The sequence below is a fragment of the Nipponia nippon genome, unplaced genomic scaffold (genome assembly GCF_047370975.1).
Source record: "Nipponia nippon isolate SJK-2023a ecotype South Korea unplaced genomic scaffold, ASM4737097v1 scaffold_34, whole genome shotgun sequence".
NCBI classification, from domain to species: domain Eukaryota; kingdom Metazoa; phylum Chordata; class Aves; order Pelecaniformes; family Threskiornithidae; genus Nipponia; species Nipponia nippon.
The window spans coordinates 4,110,533-4,117,364 of NW_028262352.1; the positions used below are offsets into that span (position 1 = coordinate 4,110,533).

The 6,832-nt window shown below is 42.1% G+C and overlaps 1 long non-coding RNA gene across 1 annotated transcript; it reads left to right on the top strand.

The window, feature by feature from the left end:
* The first annotated feature begins 889 nt into the window (after positions 1-889).
* Positions 890-6,420, top strand: LOC148054117 (uncharacterized). Its single transcript, XR_015707696.1, has 2 exons — positions 890-1,121; positions 3,593-6,420. It is a non-coding gene; the product is annotated as an uncharacterized LOC148054117 (long non-coding RNA).
* Positions 6,421-6,832: the final 412 nt, after the last annotated feature.

The window sequence follows — 6,832 nt, forward strand, 5'->3', positions numbered from 1 at the left end:
GCTGTGTGCATTAGTGTACAGGCACTTCAGAGAGGCACCCCAGCATGTTGAGTTCCTGGAGAGTGTTTGGGGGATTTCTCCATAATGGTGCTACTATAGGCACTTCCTTGCTTACATGCAAGCTTAAGCTCTGTTTTGCTGATTTTGTGTTTCCTTTCATTCACATCATCCCAGCCCTTTGCTCAGTAATCCTGTCTGTCACTCCCTCACAGGACTGGTGGTTACTCTTTCCCTCCCTTGTCATTCATATTTTAAAGCCCTCCTTACCAAGTCAGCCATCCTGCTGGCATCCTTTGCTCCGCTCAGTGAGGTTGCATCCTATCTCTCCCAAGCATACCTTGATCCTCAGACAGGGTCCCATTGTTACATGTGGGATTCAGAAAAATGTTAATCACCAAGGACTGCTTCAAGAAGACAGCTACCAAGGACAGAGTAGAGCTAGGAAGAAAGTTAATCACCAACAACTGGCAGAAACCAAGGACAGAGGAGAGGCCTGTAAGATAAGAAGGAATGCCTGAATGAAATAGGGAGCTCAGAACAAAGATAATGGGGAGTCTGAACATAAAGCAAGAACATCCCTGGACATTGAGGAGTGTCAGCTGTGTTCTTAACAAAAGAAAACAGCCAAATCAGCATGATTGGGTGGAAAAAATCAACGAGGTCAACAAGCGGACAGCTCGAATTTGAGGATAACTACCACCGAGAACCCCCCAAAAGAATTCCCAGAATTAAACAGCGCATGCTCTGGTGGGAGGGGAAATATGTTAATGATTTCTGGGAAATAATTGTAATATTAATGACTTTTCTCAGAAAATTAATGAATATGTATGTTTAAGTTTGATAAATACCTTGCTGGCGTGACCTATGGCATGCACGCTAGGTGGAGCTATCCCCCGTGCATCCAGCGCTGCAATAAAGAATGCCTACTTTCTAAACGCCAAATTGGCGTTAGAAAGTTTTTGGGCCAGTTTGCAGTAACAGTTTTGGTGACCCAGGTGGGACTGTGCTTCTGAACCTCGACGGATCCACGGGATCGCAGGACCTCTAGCCAGCACCGAGAGATTCTCGGGGAGAACCTCCAGTCCCTGGACCAAAGAGCTCTAAGAAGGATCCTTGGGAAGGTAAAAGGCTTCCTTTAATTTTGGAGGTTGCAACCGAGTAAAGGAGATTGCCTGCCTGTCAGACGGGGTGAAAGCCTCACAGGGTCGGGCCAAGGAGGGACCTGCAGGTGGAGGAAAATCCTGCTAGACGACAAAAGTCTGTGGGGCACCTGAGTTTCAGGTAGATGATATTTTGTGCACAAACACAGATTGAGAACTCTGGGGATGCCCAGGATTAAATTTGGGTTTTAATTGGCTGTGGTAAGACTGAATTAATGAATTAATATTTTGTGAAAAGTTTGGTTTAATCTCACTAAATTTTGGATTAAGTCATTGCCCTTGTGTCTCTGTGTTAAGTTATTGTTTTGTGCTTTTGTGTCACTCCCTTGTGGTTTTGTGATGGGTAATAAACCCTCAGCAGAAGGGGGGATTCTGAAAAAATCTCCCCTGGGATGTATATTGAAACATTGGAAGGATGTAGGTGGCAGCCGGGGGGGGGGGGGGGGGTACAGCTACCAAGAGGGATTTAATTAAGTATTGTAATCAATGGTAGCCACTATGTAAGCTGGATGATGGAGAAAAGTGGCCGAAAAATGGAACTTTAAGTTATAACACCTTGTTGCAATTGATGTTGTTTCTTTGGAGGGAAGGAAAATGGGATGAAGTGTTATATGCTGATATGTTTTTAACTTTGCATGATCATCCTGAGTGGCAGAAGGATTGCGGAATAGTTCCGGGGGATCCTATGGTACTGACTTTGGAGAAGGAGAATAAGAAAGTTGGAAAGGGGTTGAGAAGGTGTTGTTCATCATGTAGTATTGGGCAGAGATGTTTGAAATATGAAGAGGAAAAGGAGGAAGATTTGGATTTATTAGTGGCGCCGCGGAGGAGAGTGGAACAGAGGGAAGAATTGTTGAGGGAGAATGAAAACCGAGAAGGGGCTGGAGTGGGTGTAGGTATGGTACAAAGGAGTAAGGGAAATGAAGGATTTAGTCCGATAGCAGGGAGGACAAGGGGAGGCTAGAGATTTGGAAAAGTTACTTGATGTGGCTTGGACAGTATATAATAACAGAGAAAAAGAGAAGATCAGACGGGAAAAGAGGTATGCTCAAGTTGCTAGCTGCTTTGACCAGGCTTCCTCAGTCGGGAGAAGGTCGAATCGGATGCAGGGGCAGAGGAAGAGGAGCCTATCTTGCCTGCCATGGAACAAGGTTAGCAGAAAACCAATGTGCCATATGTAAACAGTTTGGGCATTGGAAAAAGGAGTGTCTGCAGAAATCAGGTCGGGAAGTGCTGACCAAAGCAGTGAATGTGATGAATTTGGATCAGGAATGAAGGAGACCGGGGGATTCCTTCCCAGCAGAACCCCTGATTAAAGCTGAGCTGGGGAATGAAGAAATAGAATTTCTGGTAGATACGGGAGTAACTTATTCAGTGTTAAATACACCTCTGGGAAATTTAAGCCCGGATGCTGTAACTGTTGTTGGTGCAACTGGGAAACAGGAAACTCAGCTTTTCTTTCAATCATCTTTGACTTTTAAATTGGGAAAAAGATTGATGATACATCAGTTTTTATATATGCCAGAATGTCCAAGACCCCTCATGGGAAGAGACTTGTTAAGCAAATTGGAAGCACAAATCTCTTTCCAGTATGGAGAAATTAAATTCTCAGTTCCAGAATCTAAAGCCATAGAGGCAAGAATTTTTATGTTACAGGATCCTGCATCCAATGAGGGGTAAATTTCAACGGAGATAGAGAATGCGGTAATTCCTATGGTGTGGGCGGCAGATGTTCCAGGAAGATCCAAATCAGCAGAACCAGTAAAAATCACTTTAAAACCAGGGGCCAGGCTGGTAAGATTAAAACAGTATCCACTCAAACTTGAAGCCAGACAAGGATTAGAACCTTTAATACAAAAATTTTTAAATTACAGATTGCTAGCGGAGTGTGAATCAGAATATAATACTCCAATACTACCAGTAAAGAAACCTAATGGCAAAGAATATAGATTAGTTCAGGACTTGCAGGCTATTAATCAAATTGTGCAAGATATCCATCCTGTAGTGGCTAACCCTTAAACTTTATTGACAACACTTAGAGAAAAATATAAATGGTTTACTGTGACAGATTTGAAAGATGCCTTTTTCTGCATACCTGTGGAGGCTGATAGTTAAACCATTTTTGCATTTGAATAGGAGAATCCAACTACAGACAAAAAACACAATTAACTTGGACTGTATTACCTCAGGGTTTCAAAAACAGTCCTACTATTTTTGGAAACCAATTAGCTAAAGAATTGGAACAATGGAGAAAAGAAAATATGGAAGGAGCCCTACTCCAATATGTGGATGATCTTTTAGCCACAGAGACTGAAGAAGAATGTATTCAATTAACAATCAGCATATTGAACTTCTTAGGCCTTAATGGATACCGGGTTTCGAGGGATAAAGTACAAATCGTTAAGAAAACTGTATTTTATCTTGGATTTGAGATTTCACAGGGACAGAGACAACTGGGAAATCATCAAAAAGAAGCTATATGCCAGACACCAGAGCCACGAACCGTGCGGGAATTACGAACATTTCTGGGAATGGCCGGATGGTGTCACTTGTGGATTGCCAACTATGGAATACTGGTAGGATCTCTATATGAAGCTTTAAAATTATCTGGAGGACAATTTCTTGAATGGACCCCCGAGTGTCAAACTGCCTTCAGGAATTTGAAAAAGGCCCTTATGTCCACTCCTGCTTTGGGACTGCCAGATTTAATGAAACCTTTTGAGTTATTTGTACATGAAAAGCAACACCTGGCCTTGGGGGTACTGGCTCAACAATTAGGGAACTGGAAACAGCCAGTGGGATATTTTTCTAAGCAACTGGATAACGTAAGCCAAGGCTGGCCAGGATGCTTGAGAGCTGTGGCTGCAACCGTTTTATTGATTCAAGAAGCAAGGAAATTAACCCTGGGGCAATGAATAACTGTTTATGTGCCTCATATGGTTATTGCCGTATTAGAACAAAAGGGGGGACATTGGCTCTCCCCCAGCAGAATGCTTAAGTACCAGGTGGTTCTTTTAGAACAAGATGACATAGAATTGAAGACTACCATGGCAGTGAATCTGGCTACCTTTTTGAATGCTGAAAATCCAGAAGAATCACTGGTACATGATTGTATACAAACAATAGAGTAAGTATACTCTAGCCAACCTGACCTTAAAAGTGAACCCTTGATTAACCCAGATTTAGAAGTGTTTACAGACGGAAGCAGTTACGTTATAGACGGACAGCGAAAAGCCGGATACACAGTAGTGACACCTACTCAGGTATTGGAGGCCAAGGCTTTACCTGTGAGTACATCTGCTCAGAAGGGAGAATTGATAGCCCTGACACGAGCCCTGGATTTGTCTCAAGGGAAGAAGGTAAATATCTGGACAGACTCTAAATATGCTTTTGGAGTGATCCATGCTCACGGAGCAATTTGGAAAGAAAGAGAATTATTATCCGCACAAGGTATGCCTATTAAACACTCAGAAGAGATCTTACAACTTTTAAAGAGTGTTCAGAAACCAGCTGAAGTAGCAGTAATGCATTGTAAAGCTCACCAAAGTGGACGATCCCCTGTTATTGATGGTAATAGATTAGCAGATAAAGCAGCCAAGGAGGCTGTGGAACAAGGCATCTTTGTAGTAATGCCCAAAAAGAAAATATCACTACCGGATGAAGGACCTAAATATGGATCAGCAGACAAGCAGTTAGCTGATCTTTTAAAAGCTGTTCCTAATGAAAAAGGGTGGATGATAACCCCAAATTATCAGGTTGTAGTAACTCCAGACATAATGACTGAAATAATGAAAAGGGAGCATCAGCAGACCCACTGGGGAATAGAGTCCCTAGTACAAGGATTACAGAAAGTTGCTGTAAGTGTTGGAATGATAAAAATAGCTAAATCAATTGTTGATAAAAGTGTTCGATTTGTCAAAGAAATAACCCTAGCATTATTAGAAAACCTCTCCTGGGATCTTTACCCCAGGGAAATACACCAGGAGATTACTGGCAAATTGATTTCTCAGAGTTGCCAAAACAAGCAGGCTAGCGATATCTATTAGTAATGGTTGATACTTTTTCTGGGTGGCCCGAAGTGTTTCCCTGTCACACCAACCAAGCTAAAGAAGTGACAAAAAACTCTGTTAAAAGAAATAATTACAAGGTTTGGGGTTCCTTTAGGAATGTCATCAGATAGAGGCCCAAACTTTTACAGTGGAAGTTGTTAAGCAATTAAGTAAGGTATTAGACATTAAATGGGATTACCATATACCTTGGAGGCCTCAATCTAGTGGTAAAGTAGAAAGGATGAATCAGACATTGAAAACACAACTTAGCAAAATCTGTCAGGAAACTTCGTTGAAATGGCCTCAAGCATTACCTATAACTTTACTTTGCATTCGAGTCCAGCCTAGGTCAACGGATCATTTAAGTCCATATGAAATTTTGTTCGGTAGACCATATCAGAGTCCTAAATTTCCAAAAACCCTACATATACGAGGGAAAATTGATTTAAATCAATATGTAATTTCTTTAGGAAAAACTATTAATGCATTGCAGAAATATATTGTGATGTCACGACCTCTCAGACTGGATGCTCTGGTACACTCCATTCAACCAGGTGACTGGATCTATGTAAAGAACTGGGATTCCCAGCCTCTGACTGAGCGATGGGAAGGACCTTATCAGGTATTGTTAACAACTTACACAGCTGTTAAGATTGCAGAAAAGGAGCCTTGGATACATTATTCAAGGATCAAAAGTGCACCGTCTCCAAATTGGACTGTGCAGGAGGCAGGACCTTTGAAATTAAAACTCAGAAGAACTCAATGAATTGTTTCTGGACTGAGGTTATAGCCTTTGCAGAAGTAGATTGCCCTCAGGGCGGACTAACTTTGTTTCTTTTTCCTTATTTTCCTTTGTTGAAATATGTATCTGAGATGTATAATTTTTTCATTTGTGGTGTGGTATTATAAGCTCACGGACTCTGTTGAGCCAGGGGAACCAAGAAGGGTCACTTAATTTGTGGAACTATAATCTCCATTTGGAAATGGTTGAGAAAACTATGAAGGTGGCTAATTCAAAAGAAAAACCTCATTTAGGTTCGAGGAGACATGGAATTGGCTGACTTCCTGGTTCCCCAATTTGAGCTCGTGGTTAAGAAAATTGTTGCTGTTATTGGTCATCATTTTGTTAGCTTTTGTCTGTATATATGTAACTATACAGTGTTCTGTACAATGTTGTCTAACCCTGATAAAAAGATTATCTTTGGAGTGAGGCTTGTCAATCATTGGAGATTTGTCTGTCATTGATGAAGATATTAAACAGCACTGGCCCCAGAACGGACCCTTGAGGGACACCACTCGTCATTGTTCTCCATCTGGACATCGAGCCATTGACCACTACCCTCTGGATGCGACCATCCAGCCAATTCCTTATGCACCGACCAGTCCACCCATCAAATCCATATCCTTCCTATTTAGAGTGGAGGATACTGTGGGGGACCATGTCAAAGGCCTTACAGAAGTCCAGACAGATGACATCCATAGCTCTTCCCTCATCCACTGATGTAGTTACTCCATCATAGAAGGCTGCTAGGTTGGTCAGGCAGGACTTGCCCTTGGTGAAGGCATGCTGGTTGTCTCGAATCACCTCCCTGTCCTCCATGTGCCTTAGCATAGCTTCTAGGA